General features: G+C 36.2%; 1 protein-coding gene across 2 annotated transcripts in view; it reads left to right on the top strand.

The window, feature by feature from the left end:
• The window catches only part of LOC139155887 (DENN domain-containing protein 1B-like), a 241947-nt gene that overhangs the window by 165625 nt on the left and 62541 nt on the right, over positions 1-13781 (top strand). The window lies entirely within an intron of this gene.

The following is a 13781-nucleotide window of genomic DNA, read 5'->3' as shown; positions in this document are numbered from 1 at the left end:
AACTTTTCCACTTGTTTCCATGTTTCAATTTTCAGTTTCTTTTCTCCCTTTTCCCTGCTTCATGATTTATTATTTTTCTCTTTCATATATATAATACAATTTATTTTCAGCCCTGTGTTGCAATGCAATTAGAAATAGCACAAAGTATCAAAAGCGTACTCTTGAAGTGATAATAGTTCCAGTATATCCTTTGTACTTTCTGAAAAATATTTTTGGCCTCTATTATTTTTCCTCTTTCTTTCTTTTTACAAAATACATAAGCTTGTACATTAGAAGCATGTTTAATACATCATGTTTAATACTCATATTACATTTATCTTATTTATGTATTTAAATATCTACATGTTACCTTCCAGGGTATAGCAATTTAAACATTAAGTAATACATTCCAGAAACCAAATTTAAAAACCAGCTTTGTTGGTACTGTAGTCAGTTTCAAATATCCATTGCCAAACATGCATCACCAAGATTCTATGCCAGTAACTGCTTTTTTGAAGTCTCATTGTTTATCTTGTGCCATCAATAATAGTATCTAACTACTCTGCCTTCTGTCAATTTCTTTTGCAGTTGTTTTCATTTTTTCCAAACATCAAAGTCTTCTCCAATGATTCTGTCCTTGGCATTTTGTGTTTCATTATTAGTGTTTCCAGTGAGCAATCTGGTTCACTTTATCTACTATCTATTCTTCTTGTAGTTCAAGTTATTTTCAAAACATTTTTTAACTACACATAGGCATTATTATTTTTTCATTCTGCTTTGTGATGATTCAGTTTTATCAGGCATATATTATAGCTTAGAAAATCATGAACTGAACATTGCATTTAATGTGATGCCTCTGCATTTCAACATTTTGTCATAATCCTCTAAAATAGCAGACAGTCTTTATTTCATTACTATAGTTGTGATCCTACTAAATATTTAAGGCCAGGAAAATAGTTTCTTATTATTTCAGTATCTCCACTGTTTTGGGGTTTTTTTTGCTTTGGGGTAGTTTTGTTATTAACATAATATTAGATTGTTGGCTGTTGTTGTAGTTTAAGAAAACTTAACCTTTGCATTCTTTTCTTTATTGTCTTCAGCCACCCAAGTGGTATTTCCAATTCAACTTATTTTTATTAATTATTTCTCTCAGTGATTCTAAAGATATGTTCTGCATGTAAATTAAACATTTTGTGGCAATAAATAACTTCCACATTTTCTTTTCCAAGTTTTTAACATAATTAAGGTGCTTCATATTAAAAATACTGTTGATTCCTGGGCATGCTGCATATTTCTAAATAGGAAGAACTTTAAAGACTATTGACAATTTATTGTGGTTTGGATATCAAAAGCCATATGTGTGTGTATATGTGTGTGTAGGTCTTGGCATATTCGGGTCTTTTCCCGTGTAAGATTGGTAGAATCTTGGTGACGTTTCGACGAGGTCCCACTCATCATCTTCAGGTTGGTGCTTTCGGCTTTGTGCTTGAAAGAACAAAGCGTGGTCTGAGCTGCCGTTCCTCTATAAATACTAGTGGGTGTGAATGGAGTGTTTGCTCAGCTGCTGCAAGCAGGTTGGTGATCCTGATTAGTTAACATCTTGAGTAGTTGGTGCAGTTGATGTATGCAGATTAGTTGATGTTTGCAGCTCTCAGTTCCTTATCATTTAGAGTCCCTTCAAACACATCATCTCTCATAAGATCTCTGATGTGAGGACCAACAAATACCCCTACCTTCAGTTTTGCTGGTTGAAATGCTGGATAATTTCTGTGAAATGTACTGGAACCCTTGTGAATTTGTTTTTGTCATGGCTTTCACAAAGTATTTAACCAATCCCAACTTTATATAGGATTATGCTGTACATTGTGTCTATCTGGAGCACTGATATTTCTCTGCCCCCAATCCCGTCGAACATAATGTCTACTGTATTTCTACTGTTCCATAAACACAAGAAGGAACAGTATTTTGTGGAATCTCCTTGCATTCCCATTAGCAGACCAATCACTTTTAAATCTTTACTAATATTCTATTGATGATGCTTATATTGTATAGCATCCAGAGCAACAGATAGATTTTCATAACTTTCCTTTAGATGACATGAATGAGCAATAGGGAATGATGGTTTCATATTTCCATTGTGAAGCAACACTTCATTCAAACTTCTCTGGAATGAGTAGTAAGGGAAGCTGTCTGTTTCTCCCATGGCCAGTTCTATGTGGCATGCTCCAGAGTCAGTTCACCTGACAGCTTGGTCATCCTCCAGCCAGACAGCAAAACCAGGAATGTTGTTTACAGGGAAGTCCTGAGCAATTCATCTGAGAAACAAACTGAAAGTCTATGCTATGCAAAAAAATATCTTCATCTGTAACAAAAACTTAGCTTATCATCTCTAACAAAATAGTACAATCCCTTTTTAAACTACTCATTAATTTTCAACCTTTTAAGTGTCATATATCAAGCCCCATCACATAGTTTTGTAGCTAAGCACAGGTATTAGCTAGTTAAAAATAAAAATCAGTTTAGTGTTCTTGTGCTAACATCCATTATATGTGAGCAATATGGCCTTGATTGCCTTTGCCTGAATTCAGCTTGTACTCCTGGCAATTCTTATTTCACATATTGTTGAAACTTGATTGCAAAACCTAGAATATTTTCATGTTGGATGTGAGATAAGTGCAGCTGTTCTGTTGTGTATTCCTGCATATTACTCTTTGTGATATTAGAACATGGTTATCAAACTCAATTGCGTCACGTGAGGTATTGTGATGTATTGCAATGTTTTTTGCCTGTGCGGAAAGTATCCAGCCCACAGGCCACCAGTTTGACAGCCCTTTACTAGAATGTACAGTAAATTGGTCTTTTCCAATTCTTGGGCATTGTTACAATTTTTTAATATTAATTTATAAACTTCCAGTAAAAGTTTAATATCATCATCTTATAAATTTTTAAACAGAACTTTGTTAGCTTAAGTTCAGCATTTTCTTGTTTCTTCTTTGCAGCTTGGTGGCCCAGCTGGGGGGATGGGAGATGGGATCTGGGTTGCATAAGCATTGGACCAGCACACCTGCACTGGCCCATTGCTCACATGAGTTGAGCTGCGTGTTCGTATGTGCATACTGACATGATGCTCATGCGACCAAATTGCAAATAGGCCACGACCTGGTGGTGGGCTGCATCCCAGAGTTTGGGGACCTGTGGTTTACAATATTTGGTTTAGTTTATCTTCAAATATATAATTGATTTTAGGATTTTTGGGAGGTACAATTTTTCTATGCAGTCACCCCCACCTCTCTTTATATGTATGTTTCTTAGTTGACATTTGTCTTTCTGTGTCCATTTTTTTCATAAAAGTTAATTTTGTTTAATAAATGTTCTGCTCTTTCTATGTAGTTGTTATCCTTGTTATGTTTTTCTTTATAAATCAGCTTATATATAATAGCATTAGGTCTAAAACAGAATCCAGATTACATCATAGGTACTACATCTGAGAGTATAAGATATGAGGCTACCACTGATGGAAGACACTGCATTCCTGCAAATATGGATTCTGTAATGCCAGTTATATGATTCAGATAACCAAGTCCTGAATAACTTTATGATACTATAATTTGAAAAGGAGGCTATACAGTGGTACCTCTACTTAAGAACTTAATTCGTTCTGTGATCAGGTTTTTAAGTAGAAAAGTTTGTAAGTAGAAGCAATTTTTCCCATAGGAATCAATGTAAAAACAAATAATGCTTGCAAACCCATGAGGAAAGAAATAAGCTTGAAATTTGGGTGGGAGGAGGAGGAGGAAGAAGAGGAGGAGAAGGTGAGGTGAGGGGAATCCAAAAAAAATTCCAAAACTTTCAGGCTTAAAAAAAAGAGGGACTCTGAGGTGGCGAAGAAGCGCACACGCCTCCAATACACCCGGTGTGAGGCTTCCTCCCATACACTGGCTGCTGCTGCTGCTGCTACCTGCTGCCTCTTCCATTCCATGCTGAAGGACTCCCCTTTCCTCTTGCTCGCTCGCTTTGTAGCCGGCGCCTTTTCTTTGTTGTGGTGACTCCTTGGCTGCCCAGAGTGAAGGGAGTGTTTCTTTTCTCTGGGCGCTGAAAGAGGTTTATTTCCAAGCGTCCAGAGAAAGGAAGATGCTTCATTCACTCTGGACTGCCAAAGCCTCCTTAAGCGCCACCAAAAGGCTCCGCTGGCAGCCCAGAAAAGCCCGAGATGGCCGGGATTAAAGGGGGAATTTCAGAAAAGTGGCCGGGCCTTCATGCCGCTCTCAAATTTCCTGGGAAATTTTTTCAGGCTTGGCTTCTTAAGTAGAAAAGGGTTCTTAAGAAGTGGCAAAAAAACCCCCACCCAGTACTTATCTAGAAAAGTTCTTAAGTAGAGGTGTTCTTAAGTAGAGGTATCACTGTACAGTGGAACCCCGACATAAGAGCTGCTCTACTTAAGAGCAACTCGAGATAAGAGCTGGGAGGGGAGAGATATTTTTGTTCTACTTACAAGCCCAAATTCGAGATACAAGCACCAAGGAACTGTCTCCTGAAGCCAAATGCTAACTTCCGCGTTCGGCTTCAGGAGACAGCTGCGAAGCGGCGCGCGTGTTTTAAAAGGTTGCAGCTGGCCTGGGGGGCTCGGGGGGGTGCTTGCAGCTTTCTTTCTTGCTCTTTTTCTTTCTCTCTTTTACCTTCCCTTCCTCTATTTCTTCTTTTCTTTCTCCTTCCCACCTTCTTCCCTCCCTCCCTTCACTCATTCCTCTCTTACTCTCCCCTTTCATAAGTTTCCTTGCTTCCTTCCTCTGTTCCTGTCCCTTCCCCCTTTCTTTCTTTCTTTCTTGCTTTCTTTCTTGCTCTTTTTCTTTCTCTCTTTTACCTTCCCTTCCTCTATTTCTTCTTTTCTTTCTCCTTCCCACCTTCTTCCCTCCCTCCCTTCACTCATTCCTCTCTTACTCTCCCCTTTCATAAGTTTCCTTGCTTCCTTCCTCTGTTCCTGTCCCTTCCCTCTTTCCTTCCTTCCTTCCCACCCTCCGTCCATTCATTCACCCATTCCTCTCTTGATCGCTTAAAGCCGGTCCCTGGTGCAAAAAGGGTTGGGGACCTCTGTCCTACAGGATTGGGTGGCAGAGAAGTTGAACATATGTAAATTTAAAAGTTTAAGAAAGTTTACAAGTTAAGTGAAAGAAACTTCATTATTCATTTATATGTACATGTACATTTCTTCATTAAAAACATGTCTTTCTGCATAATTTAGACTAACTTTGTGAGTTTTTTGAGGGCTGGAACCAATTAAAATTATTTACATTAATTCCTATGGGGAAAAGTCGTTCGAGATAAGAGCTGCTCGACTTAAGAGCCCAGGTCCGGAACGAATTAAACTCGTATCTCGAGGTACCACTGTATATGAATAGACATATATGGAATATAGTGTTTTATATACATAGTTTTGAAATGTGCTGGAATATCTAGCATATATACACTATTGAAACAGTGATGTCTTTGCTGGCTTGGGCATGTTGTGAGAATGGATGATTGGTGGATTCCGAAAGATCTCCTGTATGGTGAATTAGTGCAGGGAAAGTACCCCAGAGGAAGACCACAGCTGTGATATAAGGATATCTGCAAGAGAGATTTAAAGATCTTGGTAATGGACATTAAAAGCTGGGAAACCTTGACCCCTGATAGTTCAGCTTGAAGGCTAAAAAGGCGGCATGTTGTTCTCCATTTCAAGGAGACACTTGTTCGGCAGGCTGAGGCAAAGAGGCAGTCCCGGAACCAGGCAGAAATCCGTGGGCCAGGCAGGGGACAGAATGGTTCTGCTCTCAATGTGGAAGGGATTGCCACTCTCGGATTGGCCTTTTTAGCCACACTATATGCTGTTCTAGGAACTCTTTCCAGATCACAATACCATAGTTTTTCAAGACTGAAGGTTTTCAATAATTAAGTATATGCTTCAAAATACATTGGCACCACAAGCATTATAACAGCTGAGTTTTCCAAACTAGTTTCCAAATCACATTAGGAATATCTAAGGCAGTCTACCTGTAACTTTTTTTTCTCTGGAGGTCTCAGGAAACCCCCTGTATTAAAAAAATGCAAAAAATACAAAAACTTTACAACAATTTATTTCAACATACACAGTCTACATTTTACTTTTATAATACCAGATGAATAATCAACACGCAGTGAGTTGTGGCATGTAAACATTTCCACCGAACGTTTGAGTATTACACTGTTCATGTATGTAGTTCAAAAATATGAATTTTTTTTTTAAAAAAATCATGAGCTCTTGCAGAATTGTTAGTCACTCATGTTATCCTGGTCTGTGGAAATTCAGTTGAGAAGGACTGGCACTTCTCAATAATGGCAGAACTCTTGGTTATGGCAAATTTAAAAAGTTGAAGCCAGCATGATTATTCTAATTTCATTCTTCACATCTTAATTGTATCCATAAAAAGAATACTGTAACTGACACAGTGTCAAACAATTGTGTCCTGAAAGCAGAATTTTTTAAAAACCTGAAATGTTCTGAGTTGTTGGGGACAGAAGAAAAAAGAATATTGAATATTGTTGGTTTCAGACAGCAATTATCTATTAAATATTAGTTAATGTTTTATTCACAGCGCCTAGCATTCTAAAAGTATATTCTTATAGAATATTACATATACTGCCTTGTGATATTTTTATTATAATTAACTTTCAAACAGACTTATAATTTACATCCTATCATAAAAAGATAACTAGAGTAAAAGCTAATGAACATGAAAGTTTAATTAAATTCAGGTCAGTCTAATTCATAAAATCTTTTAAAAAGGAAAAAACAGGCTCTTTCTATAAAAGTAAACTTTCTTTGACAAACCCTTTCTGTAGAGATTGTTTATTAAATCGAAAAGCAACTTCTGGAATTAATAATTCATGTGTCATAGTGATCCTCAAAAGACTCTTTGCAAAAAACCTCAAATCACCTTGTGGTTTGGGAAGGGAAGCATATGAGGAATTGTTCATCAGCTATCCAGGTTTCACTACAAAATAGATTTTGGAATAGAAAAGCAAAAATCAAAAGTAATATTATTAACTGAAATTAAATAATTAGTGTAATTCATTCTGATCTGGAGTAATGGTTTCTTCAGATCCTTCGGAACATCACTTCTGTATTCTAGAACTCTGGTTATTTTTGAATGTACTGTATTTCAAATTTATATTGCTGCTGGATGAGCTGCACTTCTGCCTCGGTAATCAAGTTGTCCCTTTTCTACAACATAGGCATAGTGTGGAATTGGGGCTCTATTGTGATGGCAGATGCTCCTTGTACTCATTTAAATATTTACAGGCAAGCAGCATGCATCTTCCTATTAAAGCTGTGGCCATGGTTGATCTAATGAACAGAAAAACGTTGGTCATGAAGTACCATTGTACTACTCTTTACTTTGTGCTTTAACTATATCTTTCTGTTCTCCTTTTAAAAAGAAGAGGTGTACCTGAAAATACATGGGGTACATACAAATATTGAATAGCAGTATTCTGTTGAAGGTTTCTTTCTAGATTAGTGACATTTTTTACATAGTGATTGTATACTTCTTTTTCCTCTTTTTTCTTTTTAGCTGCGTAGGATATTGTCTAGCTTTTTAGCTGTGTAGGATATTGTTAAATCCCTAATGTATACTTTTAATGTAACCCAGAGAATTTGAATTGAAATTGGTTGCTTTTTGTTTTCTACAAGAAATAGTTCTGTTTCTTTATTAAACATCTTTATAAAGTTTTCATCTTGTAGTAAGTCTATATTCTAAGTCCACCTTCTATATTCTTTCTTTTCTCCCTGCCATATAATCTTAAGCAGGTTGTGGTCGGTCCAAATCGCTTATGTCTACTGTTTTTATATTTTTGTACATTCCTTTACTTAATCAAATCATATCAATTCTGGAGAAAGAATTGTGGGATGCGGAATGAAATGTGAATTGTGTCTCATTAGGATGTCTCATTCTCCAACTGTCAATAAGATCTAGTTCATCTACCATGTTACTAAATGTGTTTGGTAAAGTTCTCTTTGTTTTACTTATATTTCCTGCCTTGAAATCTTTTTTTTGAGTCCATAATCCCATTGTAGTCCCCTATAATACAAATGTTTTTAAAATCTGTTTGAGAAAGGGTTTCATGTAACTGCTTATAAAATTGCTTCTGTTTTTGATTCGGGGCATAAATATTAACTATGGCTACCTTCTCACCATTCAATTCAATTTCAACCATTATATATCTACCCCTTGGGTTCTATTCCTACTTCCTTGGGTTTAAATTCTTTTTTCACATAGGTGGACACTCCCTTTTTCTTCTTATCATCTAATGACACATATAATTCCCCCAGTTTGTGTGATTGTTTGATGTGGACTTCCTGCAAGCAAATTATTTGTGCTCTTTGATTCAGAAGTTTCGAAAATATTTTTTTTCATTTGTAAGCATTGTTGAGGCCATTGATATTTATTGAGATTAATTTGGGTTCAAATGACATCAGACTCCGTGTCCGTCCGTCCCCTTTTTTTCCCTTTTCCCTTCCCTTCTCCCTTCCTCTTATTTATTTATTTGCTGCTGCTGCTGCTGTTTGTTCTCTGGTCTTAGCTCCCTCCTCTCTTCCTGTATCTTTCTTTTCTTCCACTGGTCTTGTTTCTTCTCTATCTTCGCTTCATAACTCTAATTCCATTTCATCCTCTTTGCTTGACTTAGGTGTTTCTCCGCTTTCTGATTCCAATTCCAGGCTGGTTATCTGTTTGTAAATCTTCTCTGCCCTTTCCGGAGTATCAATTTTTACTCTTCTTCCTTCTAAATTTATCATCATGCCTTCCGGAATAGTCCATCTAAATGTTATATCTTTTTTATTTAGAAGGGTTGCAAGTGTTTTATAATCCCTTCTTCTTTTCCGTACCCTTCTGGGAATTTGTTTCAAAATATTCAATTTTCTTCCTTTATGTGTAAATTTACCCTCCCTGGAAATCATGTATACCTTATATCTGGTATTCTTTCTGGAGAATCTCAGGTGGACTTCACGCAGCAATTGGTGTCTAGGGGCATAGTTAGTTTGAATTCTATAAGTTTCATCTATCTCCGTTAACACTTCATCTCAGCTAAGTTGTAAAATCATTATCATAATCTCACCCAAATTCTCGTTTTCCATTTTAATTACATTTTGGCATCTAAGGAAATACGAGGACCTCTCCATTTCCAAGTTCTTTAAGTCATTATAGGAATCTTGCTTTTTGATCCACAGATTCTATTTTTCTTTCATTCTGTTCCTTTTTTTCACAGTTATATAATTTTTTGTTCATTTTTTTTGTGTCGACTTGAATTGTTTACAGTCTATTCTCTAATCTTAATATGTCTGTTTTTAATTCCATGTGGTTGTTGGTAATAGGTTCTTGTAATTTAAGCATTGTTTCCTGCATTATAGTTAATGTACTATTCATATTCTGCATCAGTGACATATTTCCTTTATCCTTCTCTAGTGTCAGCATCTCGTCAATTTGCCTCTGTGAGGCAGGGGAGACAATACTGGATGGCACCATAGAGATTGTTTTTTTGCTGCCTCTGGGATGGTTGCCTGCCATCTCCTTTAGTATTTGATCTTGTTTCTCTAGGAGTTTGCAAATCTTATTCCAGATTACCATATAAAATATTTAAGAAAGTCTTTAAGAAGAAAAAAGTTAAATAGTATTCACTGTTCATTAATTAAGTGCCCAGAAAATAGAACTAGAGAGATAATAGTGATATAAATGCCAGTACAATAAATATTATCAGATTTAAGCTCTAAACATGACAGAAAAAGGGGGGGAGAAAAAAAAGGAAGATGAAGAAAAATATTGGTCTTGATCAAAAATATTTAGAAGTGATTTTTAGATTAGTTTTTATCACTACTATAGAAAGAAAGAAAAAGGAGGGAGGAAAAGAGAAGAGAAAGGAAAGGAAGAGTAAGGAGTATGCCTAAACAGTCACTATACAATAAATATCTTAATACAATAAGTAAGGTTTCAATCTCGTACGTTAATTAAATTCAGTAATAATTTAGGACACCCAACCAATCAAGATTATAATATGATAAATATAATTTCGAAAAGAGGCTAAAATAGAGTTGGACTGTTATCTATAATGATGATTACTATATAATATTCTATACTCTATAATTTTTATATGTTCAATATATCTATAATTAATGTGATCTAAAAAAATTACTGCAGAATAATATAATATAATATCAAGTGAAAAAATTAATAAGCTTCTGTTAACATCTAATTAAATGTATAGAAAGAGAGAGCAAGTTATATAATCAAATTCCTTTTTAGTTTTATGAACTTTCTCTGGGTTTTCTGTTGTGTCAATGTTAGTTTTCAGTTCTTTTCTTTTCTCTTCTTTAGTTGCTCTATGTTTCCTTTAGTATCTCTATATTCTCAGCTGATCGGGGGAATGATATGTCACTTCTGGTTCAGCCTCCCAACTTGTCCCCAGGCTATTTAGAAGCAAGCTGTGTCAGCGCACAAAATAAACAGAGGGGATTCTGACTCACGGAATTATGAAATCAGGGTTTTCCCGTAGCAGTCCTGCTCAAGATCTCTGGGGCTAGCCCCAAGGTCCAAAGTCAAATTTTCAAGTCAAAGTTTCTCTCTGTGAAACAAAGCAAGTTTAGTACACCCGGATGTCCTCCTTCCTATTTCTTTTCTTTCTTTGTCATCTCAGATTTTCCCTCTAGATTTCAATCCAATAAGCGCAGCGATCGCAGAGAAGGTCACTTCCATCCAACCTTAGCAATCACTCATTGCCCATGAAAACCCAATTCAGTGTTTCAGTATGTCGTTAATCAGTTCAAATATCGGCACTCTGGAATCTTGATTCCGCCTCCTGTCACTTGCCACTTACCATTTTCCGTCCTCACCGCCTCTCAGCTGACTGACGGTTTTTCAGTAGAATTCAAAATAATTAGGCCTGAACCTATAATATCCACTCTTATATCAAGTAGAAAATGTTCCGATGGGCGAATTAAAAAGATCTGGATAGTCTTGGGAAAAGTTAACAGCCTCGTTTTAGGAGTCTACATAATGCTGCAGCCCTTTCAGTTTCAGCAATCAGCAATCTCAACACTTGGCTGTCATTTCTTCTCAAACTCGCTATCGCCACCTTCTCCTATTTTGGAGTCCCTTACTTCTCGATCTCCTATTGGGATTGTTGATTGTTAATGCTTAAATCAATAATATAAAGGGTTTGTCCTTATAATCATCCACGGTATTCAGTGTAAAATTTACTGGCTTACGGAATTGATCTGTTAGTCTCACGTGCTTCCTTCTGTTGTGGGCTGCTGAGTTTTCAGGCCGCCATGCTGGCGCCAGCAAAGGCAGGTGCTTTTGATCCCGGATAGAGAGGGTATCCTTCGCCTTGATCAGAAAATGCCCTAACCAACCGATGCCCAGAATTCCCCTATCAGTCCACTTCGTTCTTCAAACAAGCTGTGCCCTGAAAGGTTTCTGGGATCAAAGGAAAAGCCGCTTCGGGAGGGAGAGATCCCCTCCTTATAGCTGCTACACCACTGGCAGCCACCGGAAGTCTAATTTAAAACATTCTTTATCTGAGAAATAACAGGATAGTGTTCATTTGTACCATGATCCATTTCTTAATTGCAGGGAAGACCTGTTGAAAGCTTATGCCTTAAAAATGCTTAAGATTATTTTGCTTTTACATTGTTCCAATAATTACCTTATAGAAACAGTTAACTGGTTTTTCTAAAATTTACACAGGTTCCCTCTCCATTATGTACAGTTGCTGTTGCTTTAATACCTTGCTTCCTTCTTTAAAAGACTGTATATGCTACACAACTGTATGTGTCACATGTTTTTGCTGAATTTGAAAATTAAGGGAGACTAGGATAGATCTATTTCGGCCTTATTCTGGCCTCATCAGCTAGCCATACCCTCACTGAGACTTGAACTTGCAACCTTTACCTTGTATATACATACAACTCTCTCTCTCTGTGTGTGTATAAATTCAGTAAAAATATGTTACAGACACACACACACACAATATATATATATCAAGTGAATCATTTACTTCACAAACTTCTAATGATTTTTTTTTTTAAAAAATGGGGATTTGAGGGGGAATGGGGATTGTTAAACCTCTATGAATATTGGAATAGGCTCTCCATGGTCTAAAAAATGAATCAGACTCTAAACTTCTATCTGAATCCATGGTGCTTAAATATAAATGGAAAAGATCACAACTATAGGGAGAGGACCTGTACTGTAAAGGCCTTTCTGCATAGATTATGAACATAATAACTCAGTAATTCTTTTCCAAAACTATAGTTATAATTAGACCCAATGGGGGTCTCTGTCTTTGATCATATCACAGTAACTGTGACTTTACATTGGAAAATGTCACTACTGTGAAGGTTTATCACCTGTAGAGCTAGTCTTTTCTCTGATGCCATGTTCAGCTCTCATTAGCATTATTCAGAGTTTCATTGTTAATTAGACTGATGCTTCAATTACAATAATCATTGTCAAGAATAATCATGGCTGCTTATCTGAAGAGAAAAAGAATATTCACCGTTGCTGATTTTTTAAATAAACTTGACATTTGTTTTAGTAATGCCTTTTGATTTTCATAGATAAATACAATACTATCTGAGATGATATTGCATAAGCTACACTCAATGATATTTGCTACCTGTGAACTTGTCTACAAAATAAGAATTTTTAATTCACTATTAACTCTAATACAATTCTTCTGTAAAAGCAAAAATGCTCTGGTTCTGAGAATTATTGGCAGACTACTTTCTGCAGTTGTGGAGCTGTTCTTCAGTTCCCATAGTTTTTATCTACACACTATTGAGCAAGAACCTCCAAGTTCCATGTATAGGATAAGTATATAACTTGTATGAGTTCCATGTATAGGATTAGGGTTATAGAGCTTATTGCATTATATTCTAATTGGCTAAAAAATACATATAAAAGGAATGCACACACAGTCTTCTGGGACTCAAGAGCCATATTAAGTATAAAAGCATATGGATATTTATATATTTATTCACACACAAATGTGAGACTCTTCCATACATATTTCACCTAAAGATTTAATTCAGTGTTTCAACTTTCACTTTATCCATCCTGACCTCACATTGCATCCTTTCTTCTTTTCCCAACTCTGTGATAAACCCCTTGAAAGGCAGATTATGTTTTTAAATATACTATGGACACTTTATAACATACATTCTTGGGTATACTATCTTAACTTAGGCTATATAATATTAGTTCTGACACTGAACTTCTTCAGAAATAGATACAACTCATAAGCTGCAGTCTGGCGATTTTATAAAACCATTGTCATTACCATTTAGTTGAACCATTTCTGGCTTATGATAAAGTACAGCATTAGTGAAATCTTTTCTGGCAGGAGAAAAAACACACTGTTCTGAGTATGGTAGCACAAAATAAATGGGGTTACACTAGGAGATAAACTAAATTTAAAAACTAAAGTTTCTGTAACTCAGCTGAAAGATATCTATTCATCTTTATCTCAGACACCCAAGCACATAGTATGATGGTGGCAAGAAATCTACCAAAAAGAATCTCACAAACCACTTACTTAAAATAATTAAAGCTTATTTATGTCAAGAGGCCTTGGGAAAAAAAGAGAGCATAAACCAATTTGCATTAGCACTTACCAGCATCCCCTGCTTTCATTTCAATTAACAGATCAGCAGGTGTACTTTGCAGTTAAAAAGATAAGCTATGAAGGAAGAGCATGATTTTTTTGGCTGAACTGCAGACACCAGAGCTTGCCTG

The sequence above is a fragment of the Erythrolamprus reginae genome, unplaced genomic scaffold (assembly GCF_031021105.1).
Source record: "Erythrolamprus reginae isolate rEryReg1 unplaced genomic scaffold, rEryReg1.hap1 H_8, whole genome shotgun sequence".
NCBI lineage: Eukaryota > Metazoa > Chordata > Lepidosauria > Squamata > Dipsadidae > Erythrolamprus > Erythrolamprus reginae.
The sequence above is the reverse complement of the archived record's forward strand: the minus strand, read 5'-3'. Positions and strand labels throughout refer to the sequence as shown.